Source organism: Sarcophilus harrisii, chromosome 6 (genome assembly GCF_902635505.1).
Source record: "Sarcophilus harrisii chromosome 6, mSarHar1.11, whole genome shotgun sequence".
Classification (NCBI taxonomy): Eukaryota; Metazoa; Chordata; class Mammalia; order Dasyuromorphia; family Dasyuridae; genus Sarcophilus; species Sarcophilus harrisii.
Window position 1 is genome coordinate 179,835,051 of NC_045431.1, and position 17,919 is coordinate 179,852,969.

Here is a 17,919-nt window from a genome sequence, read left to right on the forward strand (position 1 = left end):
GGCTGGTGGACAACATTGGTAAACTGTCAGGAAGAGAGCTCCAAGGGCAGAGAGCTTGTAACCCCCCCAATTTACCCCACTGTCCAGTATGGACTCCAAGGAGTGAAGGATCTCAGACTCCCTGACCAGTTAAAACTAAGGATGCATTTCTAAGTGATTAAAACCAGAAGCTTTTGGCAAAACCAGGTAACTACTCTGCAAGTCCAAGTGCAAAATGGAAAAGTAAGTCTGTCTGTCTGTCTCTGTGTCCATACCAACCCATAAGAAACTACTGGAAACACATAAACAAATCAAAAACTTTTATTAAGAAATCCTAGAAAAAGAAAAATAACCAACTTTGAATCAAAGTGAAGTTCTATTTAAAACAAATCTTTTTATTCGCTGCCTCTGCAGCAAAGCCAAACAGGTAGCTTTAGAATCTTAATACTTTTAAGTGAAAAGGGGAGAATGGCCCACCTGCCCTTTTCACCAGAACTCCTGAGGTAATAGAGATGCCCAGGTCAGAAGGCTAAGTAGGACTCCCACCTGACCTTGTAGCTGTGAGGTATCTGCTAAGAACATTTTCAGCCAGGCCCCTCCACCCCACTTCTCTTGGAGGCAATTAAAATACTGCAACTTGCAATGTCTAAAAGGCTTTATATCTGGGTGCTAAAGCATTAAGTAATATTAATGGCACTTAGGTCCAAAGATACCCTCCTGGTAGAAGGTAGCCCCGTTCCACCCAAACTCCTCATTGCTATCAGAAGTGCCCCAGATGATATGCAAATTGAGAACAAGGGGTGACTCACTCAATGTTAGTAACAAAAAAAACAAACCCCAAAACTCCAGTTTGGTCTTTTGAGGGTCACTGAATGAGGACCACTTTAGAGCAGGGCACCCCCCAACCCCCACAAAAAAAGTCTTTTGGGCGGCGGGGGGGGGGGGGGGGTGATCTGGCCCCAGACTCAAGCCCAGGGGAAGAAGGGAGAATCACTAGTGCCTGGTGTCCAGAGGCAGGATCTCTGGGGGGGAAGTAGGGGAAAGCCTAATAAAAAGAAAATCCCACACACTGCCTCAAGGAAGGCAGAGAGGAGGCTGCTGATGAGAGAGCAGCCAGGGACCTGGCTGTGTCTAGAGCTTCTGGCAGCCAGAGAGACTGGGGACAGCTGCACACTCAAGGAGGGATGATGGAGTCCTGGTCAGGATCCCAAGGCAGGGAGATAGTCATTCATTGCTTCTCAAAAGGGTAAACAAATCAAAAATCCCAAAAGGACTTGGAGAAACAAACGGGTCCCTCCAAGAAGCTCCTGAAGAAATCCCAATAAGGCCCAAAAGGGTTTGGCAGTGAAGAGCAGGCAGAAGGGTCCAGATGGAGGGCTTGGGAAATAGCTAGGGCTTTGGGGGTATTCTTGGCCAGAGGAGAGGGGTAAATAGGGGCAGGATCAGTGTGAGGGTGCACCTGCTCACAGGATTGTGCAATGCCTGAACTTGCAGGTCTGCCTCCTCTTAGTATTAGGGAAATTCTTGAGCTCTTTCTCCTCAGCTTGTATCCTTCGAATTTCACGAACCAGTTCATGGAAGGCTTGCTCCACACCTTGCCCAGTCTTGGCTGACGTCTCCACAAAAGGGACCCCAAAGCTCTTGGCCACCGCCTTGCCCAGTGTGGGGTCCACCAGCCTGTTGGCCATGTCCACTTTGTTGGCCACCAACACCATGGGTATGTGGTTGGTGTCCTTGAGCCTCCGCAGATGGTCCCAGAAGACATTAACATTCTTAAAAGAGTTAAAGTCATTCACTGCATAGACAAAGAGGAAGCCCTCCCCCCAGTGTATGAACTGGTCCCTCAGAGGGCAATACTCTTCAATGCCAGTGGTGTCGAGTATGTCCAGCTGGCACGGCTCTTTGTCCACCACGGTTTGCCTATGGTAGGAGTCTTCAATAGTGGGGTCATACTCCGTCACAAATTGATTCTTAATAAGCTGAATGGTCAGTGCACTCTTGCCCACACAACTGGGACCCATCACCACCACCTTATATGTCTTGATTCTGCATTTGTCTGGATCACCTGTGGGGGGTATAGACACCAACCAGTCAGAAGCCATGAGAACTGTCAAGGACTCAATTGGTCCCTAAGCTCCAAGGAGGGGCTTCAATAAGTCAGTCTATTTCACTGGAGGTCACCTCTCCAGAAGAAGACTTTCCTCCTGCCTCCAGCCTCAATTGGCTTCTTTGCCAATCCCCTTCCTTGCCCCCCTTTCAACTCTGAGGCCCAGCTGAATAAGGCTCAACTTTCTCCCCAATGACAGAACTTCAGGTACTTGAAATCTCTGAATGCCCTGGCTCTTGCTGACCAATTGCTCCAGGGTGATTTGGGGAACCCTGCCCCTAGGCAACAAAGGCTCCTGGGAACCACGCCCCACTGCTTTGGGATGTGGGGAACCTCCCTCATTTTGGAAGCTCCACCCCAAAAGAACTTGGGGGGAACCCTATTCCTCACTACCCTTGCTGGAGTTTTGAGGATCCCCGCTTTTGGAGCTCAGGAAACTACTGCAACAGCATGATTTCCCCCATTCTTGGGAGTTTGGGGAAGTAGTACATATATACCACAAGGGTTATTGGGCCCCAGTCCCCATGATGCATCCTAGGACCTCTACATAGTTATCCCCCTGGAATTCCAACTAACTTCCTTAAGTTGGAAGCCAGAGCTTCTGGACCAAAAGATGGTGCTCACAAAAATCTTCAGTCTCAAGGCCCACGGAGGGAAAAAGCCAAGCTTTGACCTTTTAGATTACACCCTAATCCCTACTTTAAGCCCCACTCTTTATCCCCTGGACTCCTCATTTTCTCTCTCATCCTTTTTCCACCTCCAAATCCATTCCTCCCTCCATCCTTCCCCAAAACGCCTCTGGGCAACCTTACCTTTATTCTTCCATCCATTGTAGTGTCCGAGTCTCACGTCCTTTCTCTCTTTAATCTTCTCGGTTTTTCCGATCTCAAACTTCAGGCATACTTTTTTCATGTTGTTTTCCTGGCCTATGCAAAGCCTCTTTGGGGGAGGGGGGAGTTCCTTCCTTGGAACTAGGACAAGACTTGTTTGGCCCTTTTAGGGGGGTACTCAATGCACATCAACCACTTTTTATACTTGGGTCCTATCAACCTAAATCAAGGATCAGGTGTTTTGAAGCTCCAGAACCTAGAGCCCCAAATTCCAGTTTTTTTCTTTAAAGAAAAAACACCCCTTTCTTATGCCTTTTGGCTTTGTCACATTTATTTCACTACATTCCCCAATAAAAGTGCCCAGCCATCAGGGACTGACAGGCCATGCACCGTTCTGTACTTGCAGTCCCCCAGACTGTCCAAAGAAAGAAGTTACAGACTCCATTTTCCCAGCCACCAAGTAACAGTTCCAATCAGAAAAAGTTTAGTCTAATGTTCTCTGTACTGGCATTGTTGAAGTCAGGATCCATTGGTTTATTTCTCTGCTTCTGTCCCTCATTCTCTGGGTCAGTCCTATGGGGCTTTTACTGCCTTTTCAGAATTCCTCAAAACCCCCATTTTTGACAGTAAAATGATATTCCATCCCATGCTTTGACCATAATTGATGCAAACCTTTCCCCAATGATAGGTATAATGCTGGAGAAACTGAGACAGAGATTAAAGACCAATTTAATAGTTTATTAAATGGAGAGAAATACTGGGACCAAATGAATCTTGGTCCCAGGGCTGGATGAGACTCATCTCAAAGAGTCCAGCACTGAGTATCAGAGAGCAAGCTTTTTTATAGGATAACAAGAACAATGACATAATGGAGGGGGGAGGTACCTGGATGGGGATAACCTAATGGGAGGAGGCACCTAGGATAACATAATGGGAGGTACTGGAGAGGCTCCTGATATTCTAATGATGTCCAAAATGGATAAAGATCTTTATCCCATTAAACATTAAGAGGGAATAAGTATAACCTAAAGTCTAAGATATAAGACCTATAAGACCTTTATCCTATCAAACATTAAGAAGGAATGGTTATAACCTGAGATAAGGACAATGGGGAAACTAGGTCAGGACATCAAAAGGGAACTGTGGCACAACAATGGGCACCCACTTTGCTTCCAGTTTTTGGCTACCATAAATGTTGCTGGGATTCTTTCTTCTCCAGGTGTCCAAAAAGAATTCCTTTCTCCATCACAAGTGGAAACCTCATCTTTGTCATTTATTAAGAAAATTGAAAATACTTGCTGTGAATTCTTTTTTTTTTTCTTCCTCCTCATCTCAATCTTTTGACATGATCTATTTTCCCATTCTTGATTCCATTCTCAATGCAGAGATGTCGCCTCCCCTTGTCCTCTATGCACCCCTCCATGCCATCACCTCCTGCCTTCTCCCCAGATAGCCTATCATCCCTATTCTCCCTCTCTCTAATTACCAACTGCTTCCCTACTGGCTACAAATATGCCCAGTTCTCCCTAACCCTTAACAAACTCATTAGAAAATGGAGAAGAAACAAACAAAAAAATAGGATGAAGAGAAATACAGTAATCAAAATTGCATGTTAAGGTGACGAACTCATTCATATAAAACAAATCAAAAGTCTATAGAAGAATAGATTAGAAACCAGAATCCAACGACGTGTTTTTCACCCCCCCCCCCCAATAAGACACCCTTAAAACAGAGTTAAAATAAGGGGCTAGGTAAAATCTATTTGGCTGAAACAAAAAAGGCAAGCTTAACAACTGAGCTCAAATCAAACAAAAATAGATCTAATGAAAAAAGGAAAAAACTACATTTTCTAAAAGTTACCATAGACAAGTCATATTAAACTTTGTATTAACCTTTTCAAATAAAAGCCGAACCTCCTTAGAGAGTATAGAACTGAATCAAATTTACAAATATGAAAGACATTCCCCAATTGATAAAACCAGGCAGCTTTTAGGAGAAATTAAAACTATTTATGATTATATAAAAGTGCTCTTAAATCACTGATTAGAGGAAATGCAAGTTAAAACGCCTCTAAATTGCCACCTCATGTGCCCATCAGAAAAGACAAATGCTGGAGGAGAGAAGAGAAAACCAAGTACATTAATGAATAGTTCATGGTTGTGAATTGGTCCAACCATTCTGGAGAGTAATTTGGAATTGGGCCCAAAGAACTAAATCTATGCCAGCATTTTGATCCATCAATACCATTACCAGGTCTGTATCCCAAAGAGATCAAAGAGAAAAGGACCCATATATACAAAAATCCACAGCAGCTTTCTATCTTTCTATCATGGTAAAGAATTGAAAATCAAGGAGATGTTCGGCCATTCTCCAATTGTTGACCAAGTTGTGGCATGTAATTGGGTTGGAGTAATATTGTATTATATGAAATGAAGGTTGTTTCAGAAAAACATGGCAAGACCAAATGAACTGATGCAAAGTGAAGTAAGAACCAAGAGATTACATACAGTAGTATCAATGTTGTAGTGATGATCGACTATGAAATACCCTATTTACTCTGAGCAAAACAATGATCTGAAGACAATTCCAAAAGTCTCATAATGAAAAATTGTTGTCCACCTTGAGAGAGAACGGATGGATTATATATGGATTATATAAAGTACAATTTTCTCATTTTATTTTTCTTGGTTTAAAAAAAGGCTAATGTGAATCATGTAAAATTTCTACATATGATTAATATCTTGCCTGCTCAGTGGGTAGGGGAAAGCTTAAGAGGGAGAAAAATTGAACTTGAAATTTAAACAGAAAAGGTTTAAAATTAAAGATTTTTTTAAAAATCTGAACCATTTCCAAAAAGGTTATCCTAAGATTCTCTCTCTTTTTTTTTTTTTTTTTTTTTTTTTTTTTTGTGATACTACTTGAAATGAGATGGGACTCATTGTCTGGACTTCTCTTCTTTCCTCTAAAATATATTTGTTTGTCTTAACTGACACTGCTCCAGAGTTATCAATGATCTGACTTCCAGACCTAATGGCCTCTTATCAATCCTCCTCATTCTTGATATATCTCACAGCATCTGATGCTGCTAACAACCTTCTTCTATAGAATACTTTCTCCTCTCCTAATTATCCTCCTGCCTGTCCAACTGCTACCTCTGAGTCTTATCTCCTGGTTCGTCATTCAAGTTTCAAGCATTATTACTCATTATTGGTGTCCTCCATCCCAGGTCTCGTTACAATAGATATTTAACAATATTCTGTCACTAACAATTTTGTCATTTGCCCCGTCCTTCCCTGCTCCCCCCATATATCTATATGTTTCAAACTACCATTTGGTTTTCTTAGTAATATCTTATTTCTCCTCTAGGTTTTATTTTATCTTGGCGAATATATCAAGGCAAAGAAATTATTTGATTAAAAAACAGCATTGTGTGTTGCTCTAATGAACTTCTTGGAAATGTTTGGAACTTCCATCTTCTCTGTGAAGAGAATACAGGTAATTGAAATCTTTGTGTCCAGAGACAATTGGATAATGGCTTTTATTTTTAATCCCCTGGGGAAAATGACAGGCAATCATTCTGCCTTTGATAAAACCTAGTACATTATTTGAAAATGGGCATTTTGACTTTTCTACACATTTCCATGAAATTGGATCATTTTCTATCTGGCTCTTATTTGTGAGACTTTTTTACGTTGGGCTGTAATTTTAGAAATCAGAAAAATTAAGTATGTGGATTGAAATCTTCTACTTATTTGTGATGGCTTAAGGTTCTTGGTAACATATTTGGTTTAGTTTAGGTTTGAAACTATTTTACCTGAGACTTGATTGAGAGCTCAGCCATCTTCCCTCCCAAAAGACTGACAGGCACTAGGCTACCAATTTTTCCTGTCTTGGGCCCTACAGGTACCCTGTGTTTGTGCCCTTTGATCACCAGTCCCATTTAACTCCTTTACCACTTCCTAACTAATGATAGTCCCAGAGACACAAAGTTGAACTCCTGTAGACATGCTTGTCAACTGTGAAACCTTCCCCACGACTTCTTATGGCTCAAGGTCCAAACTGGCTTCTCTGTCCCCTGCTCCTGTTGTCTGTTCTAAAGATTGCCAGGAAGCCCATTCTCGGAAGGCTAAAATGCTTTTCTAGTTCACCTCTGCTTAGCAGGTAACTCATAATATCCATGTCTTTGGATTGATTAATGTGCATGCAACCTACATGTAGCTTTTCAGTTTCAAATGGTTTTTTTTCACTCCAAGAAAACTGTATAATGATGTATAGAAAATTGATGGAAGCCAATCTGTCAGGTAAGTTGAATTTTAGTATTTTATTTTTCCCAAATACTTGCAAAGAGTTTCAACATTCACCTTTGCAAAACCTTGTGTTCTAAATTTTTTTTAAACCTCTCTTCCCTTCCCCCCCTTCCCAAATGATATGATTATAGATTAAACATGTGCAGTTCTTATAACCATATTTCCATATTCATCATTCTGCACAAGAAATCGGATCAAAAGGGGAAAACCAAACAACCAAAAAAAGGTGAAAATGCTATGCTTTAATTTACATTCAGTCTCCATTTCTGTATACAAATGGCATTTTCCATCACAAATCTATTGGAATTACCTTGAATCTACCTCATTGTTCAAATTGGTTGATCATATAATCTTATTACTATGTACAATGTTCTCTGCTCATTTCACATCAGTTCATGTGAGTCTTTCCAGGTTTTTCTGAAATCTGCTCTTGTTATTAAAAAAAAATATTTCATTAGATTCATATACCATAATTTATTCAGCCATTCTCCAATTGAGGGACATCCACTCAGTTTCCAGTTTCTTGCTAAGGTAAGTTGAGTTTTTAAAAATATGGGTGTAGATTCTACAACTTTGTAATTGTGCCTTTTCCCCAAAAATATTGTACAATTTGGGAGTCAATTTTAGTCCCTTGATAATGGTGTAATGTAACAGACGATACCAGTTCACTGAAATCACGTGCTAAACATGAACAAACTTGTGTATTTGATTGGTATTGAAAGTTGGGTAGCTCACTCTTTCTGTTTACTTGCATTTTTATTTTTCTCAGGTTTTTACCTTTCTAAATCTGAACTGTATAAATATATTCATATATTATATTTAAGATATACTTTCTCATATTTAACATGTATGAGACTGTCATCTAAGGGGGAGGGGAGTGGGGGGGAAAGAGGGGGAAAGTTGGAACCAGAAGTGAGTGCAAGAATCAATGTTGAAAAATTACCCATGCATATGTTCTGTCAATAAAAAGCTATAATTTAAAAATTTCAAAAAAAAAAAAAAAAAGTTTGGGTAGCTTATGAAAACTTTGAATTAAAGTGAATCACAAAAGCCCAAAGTTGGAAGTTGATTGACGAGCAGATTTCAGGTTGTGGTAGTAGGACACTAGGCTAGGATTTTCAGATTGAGTCTTTACTATGTTTTTGTTTTTGTTTTTGTTTTTCATTGGACCAGGCCACCAGTGTCCTTGAAGGAGCAGATATACTGCCCTGGGATCCCTTTTGCTTTAACTTTAGAGTCCTGGGAACTTAAAATGGCGCTCAGGGCTGGACCAGACCTTTCCTGCTTGAAAGAGAGGCTGTTGGTCCTGAAACATGGGGGAGGCTGTAGGGAACTCTCCCTGGCCCTAAAAAGCTCTTGGAAGCCATCAGTTATTGGTAGAAAAGTATCCCTGAGCCTTACAATATGGGCATATTAGAAAGTAAAATTAATACCAATTGGAGACTCTGGGTAATGACTAAAAACCATTACATTGAATTCCCAATCCCTATATTTATGCCCACCTGCATTTTTGATTTCCTTCACAAGCTAATTGTACAATATTTCAGAGACTGATTCTTTTTGTACAGCAAAATAAGTTTGGTCATGTGAAAAAATACCTATTGGAGGCAAACCACTTGGAGTGATGATCTGGACCTTCTTCCCTCATCCCAGTGAAAGCAAAACTTTTGATCATTAAGTCCCATGGAATGAAGGAGGAGAGCCCTGAAACCTTATTTTGGGGGTCCCAGAATAAGAGCCTTAGTTGGCTTTGTGCCAGGGCCTTGGTGTGAGTTCAGTGGGGCTTCATAGGTCTTGATTTGTCCCTAAATGCAGATATGTTATTTGAGCCAGACTATGAAGATAGCTTGGATAGCTTGCACTTGTTCTTTTCCAGGGTGTTCGGCTGGGAGCCAAACCCGTTGTTTACAAAACATTATTATCCGGAGGGCTGATGTACCAAGTTCCCCCCCACCTCAAAGGCAAGTACACTCCTTGTCCCCAGGCTCCTTGCCTCCCTAGCCTTGGCAGCCTTAGGCCATAATCACAGGATCCCACAGACCCAGCTGCCTGGAGACACAAGCTCATTCCTTTTCTTTTCTAAATGCCAGAAAACTTTTTTTTAATTAAATGAAAATAAAAACCGTGATAAAATTAAATTATTGGATTTATGTTGTTCGTGAATCTTGGTTCCCGACTTCCTAGGCAATGAGTCTGCCTTTTCCCAGGCACAGTGGAGTGTGCCAGGCCTGTAGCCTGAAAAGTCCGAGTTCATACTCGGACGTGAATTGTGTGACCTTGTGGAAGTCCTTTGTGCCTCCATCTGCCTCAGTTTCCTCAGCTATAAAATGGAGACAATAATAGTACCTCCTTTCCAGAGATGTTCTAAGGCTCAAATGAGATTTGTAAAGCATTGAGTGCAGTGCCTGGCTATGTTAAAATAGATTTATTAATGTTGTTTGTAGTTGTTAGAACCTGAATGTTACCTCCAAGTTACGCCTTCTGGGCTCCTGCTCTTCTGACTGCCATCCTGCCCATAGTGTGACCCAGAAAAGGAGACCCATTGAATCCCCCAAATGGACAATAACAAGCAAGTTGTACGTGCAATGTTCTTAGTAACATATAATGTGTGAATTGTCCTAGTTAGAGCCCTTTGCCCTCCCAAGATGGGAACTCTACATTATTAAGACCAGTTAATTCCTCCATGAATATTAACATTAACTCATTGAATTCTCCAACAATTCTGGGAGTCAGTGCTGTTAGTTTCTTCATTTGCAAAGTAAGGCAGAAGAAAAATGATTTGCCCAATCAACTAGGGAGTACCTGAGACCATCTCTAACCAAGGCCTTCCTGGCTCTCTGCTAGGCCCCCATAGCTGCTGCTTTTTTAGGTATTAAAGCATCTGAAATGGTATTTCTCTTGTTCAGAGATGTGTAACGGTCAGAAAACTTGGGCAGAAGCTGTCACAATTAGTAGCACTGAGACAGACGCCTCCACACTTTTCTCTCCCATAGTAAAATAATATTTACAAGAATGTGGAAAATCTTGCTACTTATTGGGTGACTGTGTCTTAGTCATACTATGTATCTATACTGTTATATATGTTACATTGAAACTTCAGTGCTGGGCATGAGTCTGCAGGTAGGAATGTGCCCATTTAAATGAAGGAAGAAACTGAGGCTTAAATACATTTTCACACAACTTCCAACATTTAGTAATGCTTTCTTTGGGTCCAGTACCACATTTCTAGATTTCACAGGAAAAAGTACTTTTTTGAAAAACGTGCTCTTTAAGAGAATCCTGTTGGATAAGATTTAACTATATGAAGTTGAACTATAGCCATTAATAATTCTCTTCTATGAAACCCTTCTTCATATGCAATTTTTTAAAATTTAGAATCAAATAGTCCAACTGGGTCAGGAGAGAAACCAGAAACCTGCTTAAATTGGGAGTGAATGGAAGATTAGCTTGTAACTCACATTTCACACAAACTTTCGCATTTCTCTGGACTATTAAATACAGAAAATGTTGGGATACTAGAGGAAAACTGCATCTGAGTAGTGCTCTTCAGCCTAATTTCTTAGTTTCTTTGTATTTTGTGCTTAGGAATCGGTGCAAGAACAATGGGAAGAACAGCCACCCTCCAAAGTGGGTACTAGATCATTTATCTCCTCTGGAAGATGATCACCAAGGGAAAGAGGTATTCATTGATACTCGAATTATGGATCTTTTTTTCCCATCTGAGCTGGTAAAAACTTCATTGTTCATCGTGGTTGACTTCCAATCATTGGTGGAAGGAGACTTGATAAAATTTTCTTATTTTTCTGTTTTGATGTTTCATTGGGAGGGGGTTAATATCTTTCTGAGTTTTATTTTCCCAAGAAGTTATCCATATCCTCTTTCCAATTATTGTTTGCATGTCACTTAACTTTTTTTTTTTTTTTTTTTTTTTTTAGTCCACAGGCCTTTAATATAGTTTGGTGGAACTTGAAGAGTCACTTTAAATAAACCTAACTTTGTAGGTTCTTAAATTTGTCTGAATTGACTCCATTTGTCTTTTCTTGCAGAGAAGACAGTGTAGATGAGTTGCCTTGTTTACAATCAAGAAATCAACAGAAATCGGGGAGCAGCCTTGTCTTCTCATCGTATGGATGTGGTATGGTCAGTAGCACGTGTCCTAGACAGAGCAGTTGGAGTCACTCAGGGTCCATCACTTTATTGCTCAAGTAGAAGAGATGAGCACTTTGAAGTCAAAAGGGAGGGGAATGGTGGAGAAGCAGGAATGGTTCCCCTCCTCCCCCCCCCGCCCCCCCCAAAGAACAAGTATGAGCTCTTTTAAAACCAAGAGTTCTTTACCGTGAGTCTGGAAATTTATTTTTAATATTTTGATTAATAAATTAAAGTGGGATTCTTCTATCTTACATCCTTTATTTTATGCATCTAAAACCATAATTTTGAGGAGGAATCCTTAAAGGTTCTCTTGTGCTTTACCAGACTACCAAAAGGAAGTTTTTAAAGTTTCATGAACCTGTTAAAACAGCTGTATAAAAATGTCCTCTTAAAGAGTACAATGGATAAATTGTAGTGTAGAATTGAAAATATCCTTTTATAAATGTGTTGGCTTCCTTATGCCGAACCAAAATCTGGTCCCCTGCCCCTTTTGGTGACTAGCCCTCGTTCTGCTCTTCTGATGGCCAAGCAAAGAGGATCCCTTGCTCGCCAGACGGCCCTTCACATGCCTACAGATCTGACGGGTGTGCCTCCTCTGTGCTCAATGAAACTTTCCTAGGTCTTTTCACTGGTCCTGGAATGATGGCATGGTCACCTTCTCGGATTGCCAGTTGGAAAGGACAGTGCCTTAATAATTGCTGACTGAGGCAGAGGATGATGGCGTTATCCCTTTTTCTGTGGGGAAACTCTCCTTTGTTCTCTCCATTGGTCTGAATGCGTGAACCTCATGAAGACAGATGGGCAGCTGCTCTGCACCTTGTTGGGGTCCTGATGGCTTCAGAGATTTGCCTTGGGTCAGAACTTCTGAGTGTGTGTGTATGAAAACAGAAGGAATTGAATACCTAAAGGAGTCCTATAGCTAACTGGCGTTCTTCAGCCTTCATTTTTGTCCCATGTTCTCTGGAGTCAGCATGAGAACCATGGGAAAAACATCCACCCCCCCATTGTGGACACTACACTATCCACCTCCTCTGGAAGAAAACAAAGTGAAACAGGTATCCACTGATACTAGCATGAATTGGGACCTGTTGCTTCATTCTTCTCCCAGAATTAATTTTGACTTTTGTCATGGTTGATGACTATGATCATTGCTGGAAGGGGGGCTCTTGGTGGCTAGGTCTCTGAATTATTTTCACCCTCTTTTCATGTCATTTGTTCCTATGATGTATAACACTATTCATTTAACATTGCCTAATTATTCTCTCATAAATCTTTTCATTTTTGTCACCTACTGTGTTTCTCCAATTGCATTTTGCATCCTAGGGCATCCTAAAATTGGTTTATAGCACACAACTTCTCATTTAGTTAAAATGAAAGTATCTTTCAATTAAAAAAGGAAATGAATAGAAATAGAGCAGATCCAGGGGGGAAGGAGATGGGAGAGGGGGAAAGTTGGAACAGAAGTTTTTTTTTTTTTATTTTTTTTTTTATTTTTTTTTATTTAATAGCCTTTAATTTACAGGATATATACATGGGTAACTTTACAGCATTAACAATTGCCAAACCTCTTGTTCCAATTTTTCACCTCTTACCCCCCCCCACCCCCTCCCCTCCCCTAAATGGCAGGATGACCAGTAGATGTTAAATATATTAAAAAATAACTTAGATACACAATAAGTATACATGACCAAAAGATTATTTTGCTGTACAAAAAGAATCAGACTCTGAATTATTGTACATTTAGCTTGTGAAGGAAATCAAAGATGCAGGTGTGCATAAATATAGGGACTGGGAATTCAATGTAATGGTTTTTAGTCATCTCCCAGAGTTCTTTTTCTGGGTATAGTTAGTTCAGTTCATTACTGCTCCATTAGAAATGATTTGGTTGATCTTGTTGCTGAGGATGGCCTTGATCCATCAGGACTAGTCATCATCTAGTATTGTTGTTGAAGTATATAATGATCTCCTGGTCCTGCTCATTTCACTCAGCATCAGTTCGTGTAAGTCTCTCCAGGCCTTTCTGAAATCATCCTGTTGGTCATTTCTTACAGAACAGTAATATTCCATAATTTTCATATACCACAATTTATTCAGCCATTCTCCAACTGATGGACATCCATTCAGTTTCCAGTTTCTAGCCACTACAAAAAGGGCTGCCACAAACATTCGTGCACATACAGGTCCCTTTCCCTTCTTTATAATCTCTTTGGGATATAATCCCAGTAGTAACACTGCTGGATCAAAGGGTATGCACAGTTTGATAACTTTTTGAGCATAGGAACAGAAGTTTTTGCAAGGGTCAATGTTGAAAAAATTATCCATGCATGTTTTGTCAATAAGAAGCTGTAATAAAAACAAAATGTACTCAGAAATGAAAAAAAGACTTAAAGACAAAAGAAATTATTTTTGTAAATATTTTTTGGTAATTTTGTTTTTCTTTTCAGTCAAAGAAGACAGTTTGAGTTGTCTTGTGGATAGCAGACATCTGAGAAAACGGAAGAAATCTGTGATAGCATTTCTTTCTCATTTGATGGATGTGGTATATTTAGTGGCATGTGTGCTGGACAAAGCAGTAACTATGTGACCTTCCCTTCAACTCCGGTAATTGCTGATTTGGGGGTTTTGAGTTTTATTTTTAGATTAGTTTTTTTTTTTTTTTAATTCAAAAATAGGGAAAAGGGGTGGCAGAGAAGCCTTTATCAAACATTGACTGTAAAAAAAAAAAAAAAAAAAAAAAAAAAAAAAAAAATTTCCCAGCTTTGTGTGCTTCCCTTTTTATGTTACTTTTGTTTGCTTACGCAAAGTTGTCCATTTAGCTTTTCATAAGGCTGTCGAGTTCTTCTTTGGACATAAATTAGGGTGGCCAATTCTTTTTTTCAAAGGCTAATAAATGTGAGTTTTTAAACCAATGGTTCTTCACCTGAAGTTGGGAACTTATTCTTTTGATATCTTGGTAAGTAGATTACTTTAAAATTTAATTTTGAAAAGGGATCCTAAAGTGGTTCTCATGTTTTACCAGACTGCTAAAGGGAAGTTTTTAATTTAAAAAAAATTTCATGAATCCTGTTAAATATAACAGCTGTATAAAAATGGCCTTTTAGGGGGACAGCTAGATGGTACAATGGCTAGAGTGCAAACCCTGAAGTCAAAAGGACACAAGTTCAAATCTGGTCTTAGACACTGATAGCAGTAAGTAGCTGAGTGATCCTAGGCAAGTCAATCCCAATTTTCTTGCAAAAAGAAAAAAAGATACTTTTAAAAATTAAAACGTCCTTTAAAAAAAAAAAAGTACAATGGCATCCCCTCCCTGTGATCTCATGATCCCCTTGAACAAAGGACAACAAAGTCCCAATAGGAATGTAAGGTTCCCGTTGAATTTTACTTGGTTTTTCCATATTCTGATATAGTCTACTGCAAAGAACAGACTTATGGGAGGGAATACTATAGAATATAACAGACATTTAATAAATGTTTTTTTAAATTATTATTATTGCTATGTGCTGGGCACTGTGGCGAGTGCTTTTCGGGTATCTAATAACTCTGAAATATAGGTGCTGTTGTAATCCCAGTTTTACAGTTGATCCTGAGGCAGATTGTGACCTGCCCACGATCACACAGCTAATGTCTGGAGCTGAATTTGAATTCAGGTCTTCATGATTCTAGACCCAGCATTCAATCCATTGAGCCACCTATTTGGGAATTAATGGCAAAGATTAATCCTTCCACCTCTAGTTTGGGTTGGGAAACACTTATCAATAAATTAAGGTAGCTCCACCAGGGTCTGTCAGTGAAATTGGGTATCCATATGAGTTGGAAGATGAATAGAGTGAGCCCAAAATATCTGCATTTGACTGTAATGTTTTAAAGACAGGAAGGGGTTGGATAAATAGGAGGCCCTGACTGGTATTCTTCAGCCTCATTTATTTAGTTTATTTGTGTCCTGTGCACAGGAATTGATACAAGAAGCATGGGAAGAGCATCCATTCCCTCATGTGGACACTAGACCATCTATCTCCTCTGGAAGATTACTATTCAAAATAAGGATCCATTGATCTTTTCGCCTGAACCAGGAACCTTTTGCCCCAGATTTGGGTTTTGAAGGAGTCTGAGCATTCTGCCCAATAGTGCAGGGGTTGCCCTGCTTTTCTGATTGCACCTGCCCTTCAGTAAGAAAGCACCCAAACTAAAGTTCTTTAGAGTCTAGTTACAAGGTCTGAAGTCTTAGTCCTCAGGCCTCTGAAGGTTCGTGTCCAAAGAAGATGTCTTCCCCAGGTTATTGGAAATTGTTTTAATTTAACTTTCTCTTAACAGAGAAAACCTTCCTTGTGAACGAGATGGCTTGTTGGGCCAGCAGGAAACCTTGAGAATCAGAGAATAGCATCTCCCACCCATGTGATGAGGACTCTACACAGCACTGGCCCTCTCTGTGGCCTGCATTTTCAGTCCAGTAAGCCCTGTCCTCTTCAGATTAGTCAGAAGGCGAGGGGGAATGGATGGGAACTATTCTCTTGTCCTCTTCAAATAAATTAATCAGAAGAAGGGGAAGGGAATGATAAGAGCATCTTTCCAAAGAAGTGGGCAAGGAGGAATTATGGGATCCTTATCTTATAAAGTGAGAATCTGATCTAAATAGATCATAATATAAGCTACCCAACCTAGACTGCCACGGGCAGTTAATTCTTTGTTACTCTTTCCTGTTTTCTACAAGTTCCTCTATGAATGGATATCCCTCTGAAGGCTGCTTGAGACCCCAGCAATAGGATTCCTTCTAATTAGCCAAACAATTACTTTTAAGCCACTAGACTTCAATCTTTAACAAAGAAATATAAAAGCAAGGAAATGTGTCCTTGGCTAACCTCATTATGTGCCTTTCAGGGTTTTTTTTTTGTTTTTTTTTTTTTTAGGTTTGCAATGTAATTTCTATATAAAAGGAAATTCCCTTTCTTTTTTGTGTCCCTGAAGTTCTCTGTAATCTTGTGAACTTTTTTCTTTTTTCTTTTTTTAAATTTAAAACAATGAAAGTGTCTATAGGCTTCCTTCAAATGGTCAAAATACAGAAGCTCAACTTTTTTTTAAAGTTATTTTAAAATCTTCCTGTTAAACGAAGTCATAATGTCATTTAAAAAAAAAAAAAAGTATTATGCTATGGTGCTCTTGAACACGGGAAGGGATCAGATACCTAAAGGAGATCTGTAACTAATTACCATTTTTTTCAGTGGTAGTTTTTATCCCATGTTCTCAGGAATTGGTGTAAGAACCATGGGAAGAACATCCATCCTCCATTGTGAACACTAGACTATCTACTTCTTCTGGAAGAAGACACCCAAGAGAAACGGGTACCCACTGATACTCTAACTAGAACCTTCTGTTTCATTCTGCCCTCGGAATTAACTAGGACTTTTTCATGGTTGATAAATATGATCATTGCTGGAAGGGGGGGGATCTTGGTGGGGAGAAAAAAGGGAAATGGATAGAAGTGCAAAGCATTGCTCATAGCATTGCACTTGACAGGATAGGAATTCTCAGCCCCTAAATTGTTGTGCCCTTTCTCTCCCCCACCCCCAGGCAAATTGGGGTGAAGTGACTTGCCCAGGGTCACACAGCCAGCTAGCAAGTGTTAAGTGTCTGAGGTCACATTTGAACTCGGGTCCTCCTGATGGTCAGGGCTGATCTTCTACCCACTGCATTACCTAGCTGCCCCGTGCCCTTCCTTTGATGCCAGGTGTGAGTTGTATCAATACTTTGAATTAGTCTGTTAAAATGTATCCAGAAATTTAAAATATAAAGATATGATGATGAAATTAAGAACATTTTGTAAACATTTATTTAAACTTATCAGTAGTACCTACAGTTTTGCTTTGCCCTAAACCTGATAAATAGTAATTATTACCATCAAGAAATTTTTAATGAGAACAGTGATTTGAATGGGCTTTTGTCTTTTTTGAAAATCTAGGTCTAATCCAAGAGTTTCTTAATCCTTGATAATGATATTAAATCTCTGAATCCATTCTCTGAATCAGGTTTTGAAAGTCCTTCATTAAAGGAAAACTAATGTAAAATATCATGATAATCACAAAACCATGTCTTAGCTCATTGGTTCTTGATCCACTTTGGGAAGCCATAGTGTAAAGGTCTGCTTTAAGGATGGGTGGGATTTGATAATCTGTTTATCAAATACAAAACTATCTAATCTCTACCCGCCCTCTACCCCCTACCCCCTGCATTTTTTTTTCAGTTAATAGCATTTTATTTTTTTCCCAATTACATGAAAAGATGGTGTACTCAATTTTACAAAAATGAATGTTGAAAACTAATTTTTTTTCCCCTTACCTCTCCCCTCCAAGATAGGAAACAATCTGATATGAGTTGTATACAATCATTTTAAACATTTTAAATCCTATTTAAAAATGTCATGTTCTGAAACAAAAAATCAAAATAAAGGAGAAAAACCATGAGGAAGGAAAAACCAACAAAAGTCAAAGTAGTATGCTTTGTTCTGTATTCAATTTCCAGAGTCCCCCTAGTCATTTTTCAAGACATCTGCCTC

General features: G+C 39.5%; 1 pseudogene; it reads right to left on the bottom strand.

The window, feature by feature from the left end:
- Positions 1-943: 943 nt before the first annotated feature.
- On the bottom strand, positions 944-3,650 carry LOC116419933 (annotated as a pseudogene).
- Positions 3,651-17,919: the final 14,269 nt, after the last annotated feature.